Below are 15,181 nucleotides of genomic sequence, written 5' to 3' on the forward strand. Positions count from 1 at the left end.
CACTTGAAAACCAGCAATTATGTGTTGAGCGCACTATTTATAATTAAAAAAAATTGATATTTTTCTAATTAATTGTTGATTAGTTTTTTCACGTTTTCTTCCTTGACTCCTTTGTGCTCCCTTCCTCTACCCTCTCTCTCCCCTTTTCTTTTGAAAATTATATATTTTTTTTATTTGGTGTCTTAAATGGATTTTGTTTGAATTGTGATTTGTTAATCGCCTGAACTGTTGTTTGGAATATTTAATTACTGCCCCTGGTTCAGGTTGGCTCTGTTGATATTTTGTGAATGACGCAAGCGGAGCCGCACGACGACGCCTACCGACGCGCTGGGGTACTGCTGACAAAATCTTTCCGGATCCAGTCTGACGCCTGGGGGTAATTCAAAGGTAAGGAATCTATCACTACTAATTTGTCTTACAGATATATTGTTACTGAAGGTAAGTAACTTGTGGATTAGGACTCTTCACGCTATCTCAGCTATGCAGCACTCACGCACAGGTTCTAGAGAACCCTTCCTCACTCCTCCAAGTCTCCAAGGCCCAGTATACCTCGCAACTGTAGCCCAATTACCTCTGTGAATATATGGCATATCATGAATATCCCAATATAAATGCAAAGAATGAAGTTCTTTGTGTTGGACAGCCCGTGACATATAAAGGGGACACGCACTCCACAACAGCTTGGGTAAACGTGCTCTCTCACCCATCAGAGGCTCAAATGTAATGTAGATGTTTATAAACAAATTACTATTAGGTACACATAACATGTATGTGGATCAATCATCTGATCATACTATACCATACCATACACTTACTCCATACATCATATTGAAGTGTCATTTATGTAGTGGAAAATATTAGATGTTGTTGCCAACATCATATTGGTCCGGTTGTTCTAAAAACTGAAGACCTGTTTAAATGATGATAGAAACTAATGGTCTGGCTCCCCATAAAATGTAAATGTCATACTACACTAAGGGGCCGATTTCGATTGGGTAAACTAATCCGTACGACGATTCGAATCCGTAGCCCTTTCCGTACGAATCGTACAATTCCGTCCAAATCGCGTAGTACGGTTCGTATGGAAAATATACGACCGAATCGTTGCGAACCATATGAAAAGTAAGGGAAAATCGGTACAACACGGACCCTCACAGGGAGCTGTACGAATCGTAAACATGCTGTACGACCCAGCAAGAACGATCCGGACCGGGGAATGAGAACGCGATTCGTACGGAGACGCCGGGTATGGGCAATTCGTACGTAGCGTGGAAGGGTATACTCAGATGTGAGTCCCTTGCTCATTGCACCATCAGGATTCAAGCAAGCCGGGCCGACAACGCCTGAAATGGCAGAAACCGGTCCCCGGAAGCTTGTTTCCTTCCCAGTATAAGAATTGGCTTGGTAGTTTGGTTTGCCCTGTTCCCATCATGCACTGGGACAGGAACAGACTAATTTGCATATAGCCAAGTTCTGAGCTGGGATGGTGCAGTGAGCTAAAAAACGGTGATGGATCAAGCCCTGATCTTTGGACTGGGTAAGAGTGGTCTGCTTAATTCAGGCACTCTGTTCATCACCACCCCCTTTTCGGAATCATTTTGTCCACCACAAGCGTGGAAGGGTATACTCAGATGTGAGTCCCTTGCTCATTGCACCATCAGGATTCAAGCAAGCTGGGCCGACGACGCCTGAAATGGCAGAAACCGGTCCCCGGAAGCTTGTTTCCTTCCCAGTATAAGAATTGGCTTGGTAGTTTGGTTTGCCCTGTTCCCATCATGCACTGGGACAGGAACAGACTAATTTGCATATAGCCAAGTTCTGAGCTGGGATGGTGCAGTGAGCTAAAAAACGGTGATGGATCAAGCCCTGATCTTTGGACTGGGTAAGAGTGGTCTGCTTAATTCAGGTACTCTGTTCATCACCACCCCGTTTTCTGAATCATTTTGTCCACCATAAGCGTGGAAGGGTATACTCAGATGTGAGTCCCTTGCTCATTGCACCATCAGGATTCAAGCAAGCCGGGCCGACGACGCCTGAAATGGCAGAAACCGGTCCCCGGAAGCTTGTTTCCTTCCCAGTATAAGAATTGGCTTGGTAGTTTGGTTTGCCCTGTTCCCATCATGCACTGGGACAGGAACAGACTAATTTGCATATAGCCAAGTTCTGAGCTGGGATGGTGCAGTGAGCTAAAAAACGGTGATGGATCAAGCCCTGATCTTTGGACTGGGTAAGAGTGGTCTGCTTAATTCAGGCACTCTGTTCATCACCACCCCCTTTTCTGAATCATTTTGTCCACCATAAGCGTGGAAGGGTATACTCAGATGTGAGTCCCTTGCTCATTGCACCATCAGGATTCAAGCAAGCCGGGCCGACGACGCCTGAAATGGCAGATACCGGTCCCCGGAAGCTTGTTTCCTTCCCAGTATAAGAATTGGCTTGGTAGTTTGGTTTGCCCTGTTCCCATCATGCACTGGGACAGGAACAGACTAATTTGCATATAGCCAAGTTCTGAGCTGGGATGGTGCAGTGAGCTAAAAAACGGTGATGGATCAAGCCCTGATCTTTGGACTGGGTAAGAGTGGTCTGCTTAATTCAGGCACTCTGTTCATCACCACCCCCTTTTCTGAATCATTTTGTCCACCATAAGCGTGGAAGGGTATACTCAGATGTGAGTCCCTTGCTCATTGCACCATCAGGATTCAAGCAAGCCGGGCCGACGACGCCTGAAATGGCAGAAACCGGTCCCCGGAAGCTTGTTTCCTTCCCAGTATAAGAATTGGCTTGGTAGTTTGGTTTGCCCTGTTCCCATCATGCACTGGGACAGGAACAGACTAATTTGCATATAGCCAAGTTCTGAGCTGGGATGGTGCAGTGAGCTAAAAAACGGTGATGGATAAAGCCCTGATCTTTGGACTGGGTAAGAGTGGTCTGCTTAATTCAGGCACCCTGTTCATCACCACCCCCTTTTCTGAATCATTTTGTCCACCACAAGCGTGGAAGGGTATACTCAGATGTGAGTCCCTTGCTCATTGCACCATCAGGATTCAAGCAAGCCGGGCCGACGACGCCTGAAATGGCAGAAACCGGTCCCCGAAAGCTTGTTTCCTTCTCAGTATAAGAATTGACTTGGTAGTTTGGTTTGCCCTGTTCCCATCATGCACTGGGACAGGAACAGACTAATTTGCATATAGCCAAGTTCTGAGCTGGGATGGTGCAGTGAGCTAAAAAACGGTGATGGATCAAGCCCTGATCTTTGGACTGGGTAAGAGTGGTCTGCTTAATTCAGGCACTCTGTTCATCACCACCCCCTTTTCTGAATCATTTTGTCCACCATAAGCGTGGAAGGGTATACTCAGATGTGAGTCCCTTGCTCATTGCACCATCAGGATTCAAGCAAGCCGGGCCGACGACGCCTGAAATGGCAGAAACCGGTCCCCGGAAGCTTGTTTCCTTCCCAGTATAAGAATTGGCTTGGTAGTTTGGTTTGCCCTGTTCCCATCATGCACTGGGACAGGAACAGACTAATTTGCATATACCCAAGTTCTGAGCTGGGATGGTGCAGTGAGCTAAAAAACGGTGATGGATCTAGCCCTGATCTTTGGACTGGGTAAGAGTGGTCTGCTTAATTCAGGCACTCTGTTCATCACCACCCCCTTTTCTGAATCATTTTGTCCACCATAAGCGTGGAAGGGTATACTCAGATGTGAGTCCCTTGCTCATTGCACCATCAGGATTCAAGCAAGCCGGGCCGACGACGCCTGAAATGGCAGAAACCGGTCCCCGAAAGCTTGTTTCCTTCCCAGTATAAGAATTGACTTGGTAGTTTGGTTTGCCCTGTTCCCATCATGCACTGGGACAGGAACAGACTAATTTGCATATAGCCAAGTTCTGAGCTGGGATGGTGCAGTGAGCTAAAAAACGGTGATGGATCAAGCCCTGATCTTTGGACTGGGTAAGAGTGGTCTGCTTAATTCAGGCACTCTGTTCATCACCACCCCCTTTTCTGAATCATTTTGTCCACCATAAGCGTGGAAGGGTATACTCAGATGTGAGTCCCTTGCTCATTGGGATTCAAGCAAGCCGGGCCGACGACGCCTGAAATGGCAGAAACCGGTCCCCGGAAGCTTGTTTCCTTAACCAAGATATGGTTACTTATTGATGGAAGTCTGACATGTTGTCATTATTACTATAATTTCTCTAGTAATTAGCTAACTTCATGTGTGAAAGCCGAATAATAAAAACCCTTACCAATTATACATTTGTGCTTCCTACATGCATTTTGATCCCACAATTCCATCAGATGGATACCGACTTACCTACTTGCCATCACCCCCACAGTGCTCCTGTGCCATAAATCGCATTTGTCACAAGTCTATGGACAGCATGAACACTTGCCAGTGCTACAGTATTTGAGTAATCTCTGTGACACCAGTAAATATTGACAAACATGCTACTTAATCTTGTTAATTCACATATAGTCCTTTATAAGTCAGTGAACATGTATCCACACAATCTCTTTAATGATGTGAGTACTGCTGATTCACCACTCAATATCAAACACACATCAGTATAAACAGTTTCTAGTTTGAGGCCTAAAAAGCCTGCCTGTGCTGATTTATTCAATGTGAAAATTAATTGTAAACGTAGCCTTTGACCTGGCCAACATTTTTTTATATACTTAATATGGCACCCCTGAGGAAGGTTGAGTCATGTAGTGACGGCAGGGCCTTGCGTGCACACATTGCCATGTTAGCTTAGGCTTACTACACGTTTAAATGCCATTTTGCCATTTTTCAGCTTTTGCACATGACACTGCAAGTATCTGTTATTGTAAGTTAGGCTACCTGAATTCTTCACATGAGAAAGGCTTGTTTTCAACATCCCTAGACTTACATCGCAACCTCAGTATGTACAGTGTGTGCAGAAGCCTCCAAGGTTACCATAACAATGTAAACTGTTATTCGGGCTGATCGGCCCATGCTCTAGACACAACATGCACACAGCTGCAGCTAACTGAAATTATAGCACCTTTAATATTTCAGTGCATGCATGATTAGGACAGTTGGAGAAAATCTGTTTCAGAGAGAGAGAGCTTTGCAGATCCTGATGTGATTCACCTCTACTGCTCTTTGAGGTGTGAGGTTCCCCATTCAAGCCTAAGAGACCTTCTATTATTATAAAACCTAGGGACATATTACCAACGATTAGCGAAAGTTATCGCTAACGATGCTTAGCAACGCATTTTTTAACGCTAAGCATTGAGGTTATCGACACTCCTGAGGCGGAAGCCGGGAGAGACACTCGTATTTTTAAAAAACTGTAAATTTTCATTTGATTGTTTTTACCTGTATGCTTGTAGTTTCTGGGCACTTTTCACGTTATATTCCATCTGGCTAACCCCGCGCAGCGGATGTAAGCGCTGCCGTGGGTTGGGATTTCAGTCATTGCCGCCATTATTCGAACAGCCCACAGGCCACGCCCACTGACGTGAGGCCACGCCTCTCTCCTCACCCTATAAAAATGTGTATATGTCGGACGCGCAGCGGAAGAGGGCTGCGGGCGCGCCTAAGGCAAGCCCGTCTGTGCCCGTCCGCGGCCGGTCGGGGCATGGGGCATGTCCCTCTGCCGGTTCTATTAAATACTCTTCTGCAGATCTGATCCGATTGCATGCCTATTGGCCTATTCCCCCACGACTTTGTCGAGAATTGAGTCACTGGGGCTTCTCTGTGTTAGAGAAACCTTTCCCGAGATAGTTGCCCCTTTGCCCTTAGTCCCTCCCTTGGCCATCCCGCCTCTCTCAGCCATTAACCCTCCATCCATCAAAGGGCTTCCACACTCCAATCTTACAGTGAGCTATCTTAATACTCGCTCACTGGCAAAACACCAGCTGGAAATCTTTGCTCTGTTAGATTCCGGGAAACCTGACATAGTGCTGCTGACGGAGACTTGGCTCAATGAGGAGATTTCCCCAGATATTCTTGTTGCAATCCCCACTGGCTACTACATCTTCCAAGCGAACAGAGCTTCTGGTAGGCCAGGGGGTGGGGTAGCAGCGATTGTTAAACATCCTATCCGATTCTCTGCCCTGACTACCGTCAGTATTCCTTTGGTTGACTACCTTGTGCTGAGACTGGAATCTCCTGTGACCCCCTTTATCTGTGTCCTAGTTTACCGCCCTCCCCAGTCTATGCCCGATTTCCCTACGATGTTTGGTGACATGCTCTCCCAACTTGTTATTAATAATTCTAAAATCTTAGTCTTAGGAGATTTTAATTACTGGCCCTTCGATGACAGGGAGAGTGCTTGCTCTGTTATATTCTCTGATCTCTTATCTAGTATGAATTGCCTCTCACATATAAAGTCAGCGGCCCACATTAAGGGTCACATATTGGACCAGGTTTGGACCTCCAACCTGGACATTTCTGTCCCCCTCATTTCACCCTGCTTATGGTCAGACCATATTATAATTTCCTTCTCTCTTACGGCTACCTCCTGCCCTAGCAGAGCTTTGGAGGGCAACTTCTTGGCCCGGAACTGGAATAGGGCCGATCTCAGCAAATTTGTCACCTTACTTAGAACCTCTACCCCCCCAATTCCGGCCCCATCGACACCCAAGCTTCTGCCCTAACATACTGGCTGGATTCAGCCAGTGACATTGTGGCTCCGCTTAGACAGATCAAACGTAAGTGCCTTCACGACGCTCAAAGGTGGTTCACTGAGGACCTCAAAGCCCTGAAGCTGGGTCTTAGGCAGGCCGAGCGCCGCTGGCGGCGCGGCTATGCCCCCGACACGAAACTGCGGTTTATGACTCTGCTTAAAGAGTACAAAGCAGCGGTCTTACAAGCTAAGACCTCTTATTTTTCAAAAAGGATTGTTGACTCCGCCACCAAAACCAAAGATATCTTTTCCATTGTGGAGGAGCTGTCAAACCCAGACAGGGTTACTATTAAACCTCTCCCTTCCCGTGCACCTTGTGACTCCTTAAACCAATTCTTTGTGGAAAAAATTGCCAATATTAAAAACAGCATTTTGTCCTCGGCCCCGCTTCATCCCTTTAGGTCTGATTCCTCCCCGCCCTCCCCCAACCCTCAGCGGCTGACTCAGATTCCTCCAATCTTGGAGATGGAGTTTCTAGCTCTTTTAAATAAAGTTGCCTCTGGATCCCCTACCGATTGTTGTCCTCCCTTGATCCTCCGTGAGGCTTTCACAGCCTGCCCTACCCCTCCTCTGGCACTACTGAACAACTCTCTCTCCTCTGGCCAAGTTCCTAGCTCATTCAAAATCGCCGAGGTTGTGCCCATCCTCAAAAAACCTACGGCAGATCCTACCGCCATGAGTAATTTCCGTCCCATTTCCCTCCTCCCCTACCTCAGCAAAGTTCTTGAGTCTCAGGTTACTAACATCTTGAGCACTTTTATCGAAAACTCCCATTTTCTCGACTCCCAACAGGCCGGCTTCAGACCCGCTCATTCCACGGAGTCTGTTATACTTTCAGTTGTGGAGGAACTGCGGAGAGGGGCGGACTCTAACATCAGTCAGGTTCTGGTGCTCCTGGATTTGTCAGCCGCCTTCGACACGGTCGACCATGATATCTTGGTCGGCCGTGTCGGGGAGGCTGGCATCCAGGGCACCGCCCTTGACTGGGTTCGCTCCTTTTTGAGCAACTGCCGCCAGGCGGTCCGACTCTCTCAGTTTTCTGCTGACGGGTCGGGCTGACTAGCGGCGTCCCGCAGGGTTCCTCCCTATCCCCTCTTCTTTTTAATTTATACCTGACCCCCCTTATTCGATCCTTAGGAGGTAGCAGTGTCACCGCGTTCAATTACGCGGATGACATCCAGCTGGTCTTCGATATTAACTCCTCGGACCAGTCCATCGACAACTTTCAGTCTACCCTTTGCCACATCAGTGACTGGATGGGGGTGAATCACCTGAAACTCAACCCCGACAAGACAGAGCTGGTGCTTGTCGGGGGGCCGCCAATCCATGGAAATCCACCTTTTGGCCCGCGAGGTTGGGTCCTCCCCCCAGCCCTGTCAACTCAGTAAAAAGTCTTGGGGTTATCATCAGTAATGACCTTACGATGAAGCCCCAGATCAATGCGGTAGTTTCCTCCAGTTTTTTTCAGTTAAGGAAAATCCGAAAGATTGCTCGCTTCCTGACTACTGAGGCCCTTAGCCTGGTCCTGTTGGCTTTAGTCATCTCTAGAATAGACTACGCCAACTCCCTTTATGTTGGTATACCGGCATACCAACTGAAGAGGTTGCAACTTGTCCAGAATCAGGCCGCACGTCTCATTTATCATCAACCCAAACACCAACACGTCCGTCCTTTGTTAAAATCCCTCCACTGGCTCCCTGTCTCTGAGCGCTGCAAATTCAAATTAGGTTGCATTATTTTTAAGTCCCTGGCTAGTATGGGCCCTTCTTTTATTTCTTCACTATTGCACCCATATGTTCCCTCCCGCAATCTCCGTTCCTCCCATCTGGCCTTACTCAAGGTTCCGACCTTTAAACGCAAGAAACAGGGAGGACTGAGGTTCTCATTCCTTGCCCCGCTTCTTTGGAATGCACTCCCCTTAGGTCTAAGACTTGCCTCTCCTTATACCCGTTTTAGGTCCCTTCTTAAAACCCACTTGTTCTGTAATGCCTACAATTAATGCTCTCCGCCCTGCGGAATGTCTGTCTCCTTATGCTTAAGCACCAAGAAACCGCTGGGTGTTAGTTGCGCTTTATAAATTTCTTTTACATTACATTACATTACATAAGCATCGCCGGAAATTATCGCAGAGATAACTTGCTATTAGCAAGGTTTATCTCAGAAGAGATAAAAATCCTCGCGCTAACTGCCAAATGAGAGATTATCGCTGGAAAACCAACGATAATCTCTCGAAGTTTGGCGTTAGCTTGATGATAGGGGTAGCGTAGAGAAAAAGGGTGCTAACATGCGAAATTGCGTGTTAGCACCCTGTTGCTAATTTTATCTCCGCTCTCTTGGCTTTTAAAGCCAAAAAAGCGGAGATAAATCCCTTGATAATATGCCCCCTAGTTTCTAGCTGGGGAGGGTGGTACACAAGGCACTATTATAATATGCTTTCTCCCTTTGTGTTTTATGGAATTGTAACAATGTTGATCGTAATATTTTTAATCATATATCTGCTTATGTTACTAAAAATACTGCATCTTAGAGCACGTCGTTAAAATAAACATTTTAAACTTTTCCATTTCTCTATTTACTCACGTTGTTGACTGGTATGAGAATGAGAAACGAAAGAGTGTTCTTGATTCCCACCTTTCCGGAGAGTAACGTAAGTCGCATGTTCTGGGTTGTCTAATCATTGGTAACTTTGCTATAGGGTGAAGAGCTAATGAAACACTGATGCTAGTCGGTTAGGGGTTCTAGGTACTGAGGTTTTTTGGTACACCACAAATCACTGTGGTCCTGGGTCTCTGTGCACAGTTCTGTGTATGAGCAGAATCCACGCAACAGACACAGAACACAGTCTAGGCTATGAAAATCTAAACAACATTGAGGTACAGTTGGATGACACTTTACAAATATGATAATGTGTGTGAGTAATTTAAATGATCATACTCATTTGGTACCTGCAGGGGTTGTCCTCAATCAGCTGACTCACAACATTTGAACACGTACATTTTCTTTATAATCTCCATACATGTAGTGATTCTGGCTTATGAGTAGGCCACAAGTAACCATCTTGGCTGTGTGAGTGTGATAATTGGCTAGGGCACAATACTTTTTACATTTATTGCTCTTGCACACTCTGATATTGGGCTATATTATGTTTTGGCCAAAAAATGAAATATGCAGGCAGGACAAACAACTACATTTATTCAAAAAAATTGTTTTTATTTTGTAGAGGTGGACACTTTTCTCATTCCGAGAACATCTAATTTAGTAAGGATGATTTTTTACAATTTATCATCTAATTGTTATCCTTCGTTATATCACACATCATTTGTTTAGTGCCAACATTGCACAGATATATGTATAAACTTTACATCAGTAATCCTCCTTCGTAGACAATTTTTTCAATTGATGCAATTACAAGTTTTAATAGAAACAACATACATATATTTCTGGATCTACTAAATATGTTTTGGTGTACACACCTTCACATGTACATAACTGTTATTTCCATGGCACAAAATATCATCATGGTTTGGAAATCACTTTGGCATTACTTACCATAACTTTTAGGTATACAAATTTAACAAACATGCATATGATATGCTTACAACACTTTTAAAAATGTGTCCTCAATGATGTGATGTAGAAAAACAATGTTCCAACAGGTATCACTTCAAAGGACAGTTAAACATGTATGCAAACTGCATTACATAGATAAGAAATAAGGAGACTCAATAAGAGTGTTTGAAGGCTGTTAATCGCCAAAGTTACATCAAACAGAATTGCTCAAGGGCATACAGGTAAAGCAGCACTGTACAGGAGGAATCTTGTGACAACCCGAAGGCACTTGGTGTGTGGTGATATATACAAGTGAATGAAGGTGACGACGCAAGTGAACAGAGTGAACAGCGTGAACGGTGCGAGGTCAACCCTTTTTATTTCCTCCGCAGCACATCAATCCATCGACAACCCTGTCCTGAAGACGACCCCAAGTAACGAGGGTCGAAACGCCGTCGACACCACAGCGCAACTATTGGGCGCAACTCCTCTGCTTTGCTCATATCCAAATGAAAATGTCAAATAATGATTACTAATGTAGATATGTTTTACTTGTATATATTTTCATCATTGTTCACCTCGCTCCGTTCATGCTGTTCACTCTGTTCACTTGCGTCGTCACCTTTATTCACTTGTATATATCACCACACACCAAGTGCCTTCGGGTTGTCAAAAGATTCCTCCTGTACAGTGCTGCTTTAACTGTATGCCCTTGAGCAAATCTTTTTGATGGCAAACTAACCATATTCAGTTTGTTATCACTGCATATTGATATTCACCATCCCCAGGAACTGCTCGACTTAGGGACCGATTCCGATTCCGGTCGGAAGGGCTCCGAACACATCGGTTAGTGCCGGCCGGATTCCTTTCTGACCAAGCCATTCCAATGGGCTAGGTCGGATTGGAATCCGACTCGGATTTCGGGCTGGCCTACGACGGGCTCTGAGAGCCCGTCAGTCATCCTGAAATCCTTCAGTAACCCCGGTCACCTCTTTACGACCGTGAGAGTACGATGGCAGTTTTTCACTGCCTTCTCGTGCCGGTGTGTCCCCCCCAGCAGGGCCCCCATGGGTGCAAGGCTGCCAAATGGCAGGCTGGGGGCACCTGTGGTGCCCCTCTGTTGATCCCTGCCCCCGGTGGCATGCACCTTGGGGTGCAGGCCACAGGGTGCAGGGTTGAACTGCACCCCTTCTCTACACAATGCAGGCATGCATTCCGCTTGGAATGCATGCTTGCATTGTGAGGTATACGAGTGCGACCGAACCCTGTTCGGTCGCCTCATACTACCAGGGCCTTAACCAACGACAACAGGTCGGTAGGCTACGGCTCCTGATTGATGTCGGACGGACTCAGGTCTGTCCTACATCGGAATGGGCCAATAAGTCTTATAACTAATTATCTTCTGTTCTAATATTAGCAATGTATTGACACTTTGGGGCTGTTTCCTGATAATAATAGTGTTAACCATGAATCTTTTTTGTTACATGGGGTGCATAAAGAACAAGCTTTATCTGAAATCTTCATTGGACACACAGTTTTCCTCTTAAGATGCTCAAAATTCTTAGTGGATGTCCCTTTTTTATTAGTAAAGGATAGCTTTTGCTACTTCCTTTTTTGGTTTTGTCTAAGACATTGTGGCTGCACTGTCACTTGCAAGAGATATTATATCTAACAGGGGGCTTAGAGCCCGCCAATTACTTACCATTCGTTGACTTCATTGTCACTTGTATTTGCTGCCTCCTAATTGGCATGCACATGCCAGCTTGACTTCCTCTTCTTTCATGTAGCGCATGGACCAAGTACTGATTGCTTCATCTTCATTAGTGTCCTTCGGCTGCTCACACTGTGATTAGGGTACTATTTTTATGTCTTCTTCACCTGTCATCCTTGTCTGCATTGCTTCTACCCCCTACAAACCGCTGGTGTTCATGTTGCTTCTTTCCTTCCCCCCCTGTCTATGTCCTTTCTTCCCCTCTCACCCTGCTTTGTCCATCTCGCTTCTTCCCCTCCTTGTCTGTGTTGCATTTATCTCTCTCATCCCCATCCCTTGTCTGTGTTGCTTCTGACTTTAACCCTCTACTATCTCATCTGTGTTGCCTGTTTCATCCCACCTTCGCTTCCGTTATTCGTGTTGTCCACTCCAACCCGTCATAAGGATTTCTTTTTTATAGCTTTCTTACCTGTTAACTAGGGGCGGGCGATAAATTCCACTCCACCGGCAGAGTTCGTGGAGTTTTGCTCACCCTGCATTACACTTGTAACACGGAGTTCATACAAAACTCTGCCAACCTCTGCATGGCAGAGTTTTTTTCTCATGCACAGCTCACCAACGTTAAGTTGTCCAGCACAAACGAAAACAAGCATCTCCTAGTGTGATTTTAAAGGCACTTGGACAGCACCAGCACGGGCAGTCGTGACCATTCTTGTGAGAAAACTGCTACTCGAGTAGAAAATATACTCCAGTGGCAGCAAAGAAGCAGCATCCTCTGGCGTGGCACATGGTGCCGTTTGTACTGCTTTTGCAGCACAGAACAGGCCCCCGGCACAAACAATTTGTGCAATGTGCCTATCCCACCTGCTCACAGAAGTTCAAGGAATCTCGCTGAGTTCCGCCCACCCCTAATTTTAACTGGGCTGCACATAGGGCAATAGATCTCAAATAGGCAACACCTATTGACTTTGACAATGCTTGTTTCAATCTGCCACATCCTGAAATGATATGCTATATTAGTCTGTTTTTCAACCTTCTGTATCTTTTTTTCTCTCAAATTGTCATTACTGTTGGAATGGAATGAAACTATATTATTGGTACTTGACATGAGCACCACGTAACCCCCTTCCTGAGGGGAAACAATTATTAATGAGACACATGGTGCCCCCCCCAGGGCCCTGGTGGATCATCTGGGTCTGATATTTTCGTTGAAGGTTGACTCCCAGATTTTGACAAAACTGTATTTGGTTCTTTTTCGGTCTGTCCATCATAACCCATGAAATTCTCAGAACTGCACTCAACTTATCAACAATTGAATGACAAAAACAATGACGTTGATTATGATGGCGGACAGACCTGCGTCCGTCCGCCACCCCCGAGGTGGAGGGACCGACCGCAGGGGCAGCGGCAGTCCCTCCATACCAATTAGGATGTGACCGCCACCCTGGCGGTCACATCCTGTATCTTTAACATTGCGGCGGGTGCTGCTTGAAGCAGCACCCGCCGCAAGGTTAAAAAGTGCATGCTTTGCATTTGCATGCACAAAGCGGCAGGCACCGCGCGGTGCCTGCCACTTTGTGCATGCAAATGCAGGGGGGTACCATTGGTACCCCCCATGTGCATCCCCACCCTCCCCTTCACCCTGGGGGCCCGCAAGGGGCCCCCAGAAGCATAGGTCCACATGCTTTTCCACAGCGGAAAAGCCGCAGCGGAAAAGCATGTTTACACACACAGCCTAATTTGACTGACGGTGTCTTGCAGACACCGCCACCAAATTGCGGTCAACACCCCGCGGATCAGCGGCGGACGGACCTGCCGTCCGCCGCTGTTCCCACCGCCATTCTAATCTGGTGGTGGATGTTTTCTCGGAACGCGGCGGTGAATCCGCATCCTCCGGGCCGGCGGTGGCTTCCACCGGCCCGTAGGATGCGGATTCACCGCAATCATAATCGACCCCAATGTTCGTTAATGCTGGTAGGTTGTGTAGACTTGTTTTCACTTAAGGCAGCTAAATTACTGATTTTTGTATCAATCAATGCCATATATCTAGTACTTTTTTGTAGAGCCTCTACTTGCATCTCTATTTTACTCAAATGGGAACATATAAAATACATTGTAGTCTCTAAGGTGGAACATATACCTCTGATTATGAGTAGCATTTTTTAAACATCATTCTATTGAGTTTATATAACCTCTATTTTCCACTTGTTTTAAGCAGGATTATTTCTACATGTTTCTTCTGCTTTGGGATTCTATGTTCTCAAATAACACTTTGTCAGCTTCAAACAACAACAATTCATACAACCCTTTCAAAGTTGATTTACAAATGTCAATTACATAGATATTTAATTTAACATTATTTAACAATGTCATGCTTTTTACATTGTTCTAGGAGACAACTTAAAATGGCAACGAAGGTGAAGAGTGTGTAATGCATGTAGTATGCATATCAATGTTTACTTCCCATCCTTTACCACTCTTCGTCTTAGAGGAAGATTAATTAGCGAGGCATGTTGCAACAATGTTCCCAAGTACGCTTTCAAGTCTACTTGCTTTTCAAATAATAAAATGTCTCGTACCTATTTTTCACAAAAAAGTATTTTCATAGACTTTAAGTGGTGTTTAAAAATATTGTTTGAACCCTAGCTTCACGTTCTTCCTAACTCCAGCTGCTTGAAACTTTGATTTTGCCAGTGTCTGATATATACACAGGTGAGTTTTGTTCTTACTATAAATACTCAAACCTACTTACATTGCATCTTGTTCGCTGACTATCAGTCAGACAGGACTGTAGCATAGACGCTTAGGAGGTTTTCGGTAATTGACTATCAAGAAAGAAAGAGAAAAAAGGGGGTCAATATGATGTCGGGAAAATCGCAATCCGCCCAACATCTTTCCCCACCCGCCATTTACCCCAGCCATGTTACAATGGCGGGGGGGACAGCGGTGGACGGAAATACCATCCGCCGCTTTTCCGCAGGCAGGCAATCGTTACGATTGCCTGCCGTGCGGACCTGGGCCATAATATGGTGGCATGCCTAGCAGGCCCTGCCCGCCATATTATAATGTGTGCGGATTTAGGCCTTTCCACGGCGGCGATGCCTCTGCACGCAGGCCCCCTCTACCATGACAGCTCCGATAAGGAAAATACCGATGCCTAAGGACACCCCTACACCCTTCGCCCTTGGGCTGTGGAGAAGAGGACCAAAGGTGTCCCTATGTCCCCGAGCACCATGAGACCTGGGCACGCTGTTGGTTCACCCC

The sequence above is a fragment of the Lissotriton helveticus genome, chromosome 6, assembly GCF_964261635.1.
Source record: "Lissotriton helveticus chromosome 6, aLisHel1.1, whole genome shotgun sequence".
Lineage (NCBI taxonomy): Eukaryota > Metazoa > Chordata > Amphibia > Caudata > Salamandridae > Lissotriton > Lissotriton helveticus.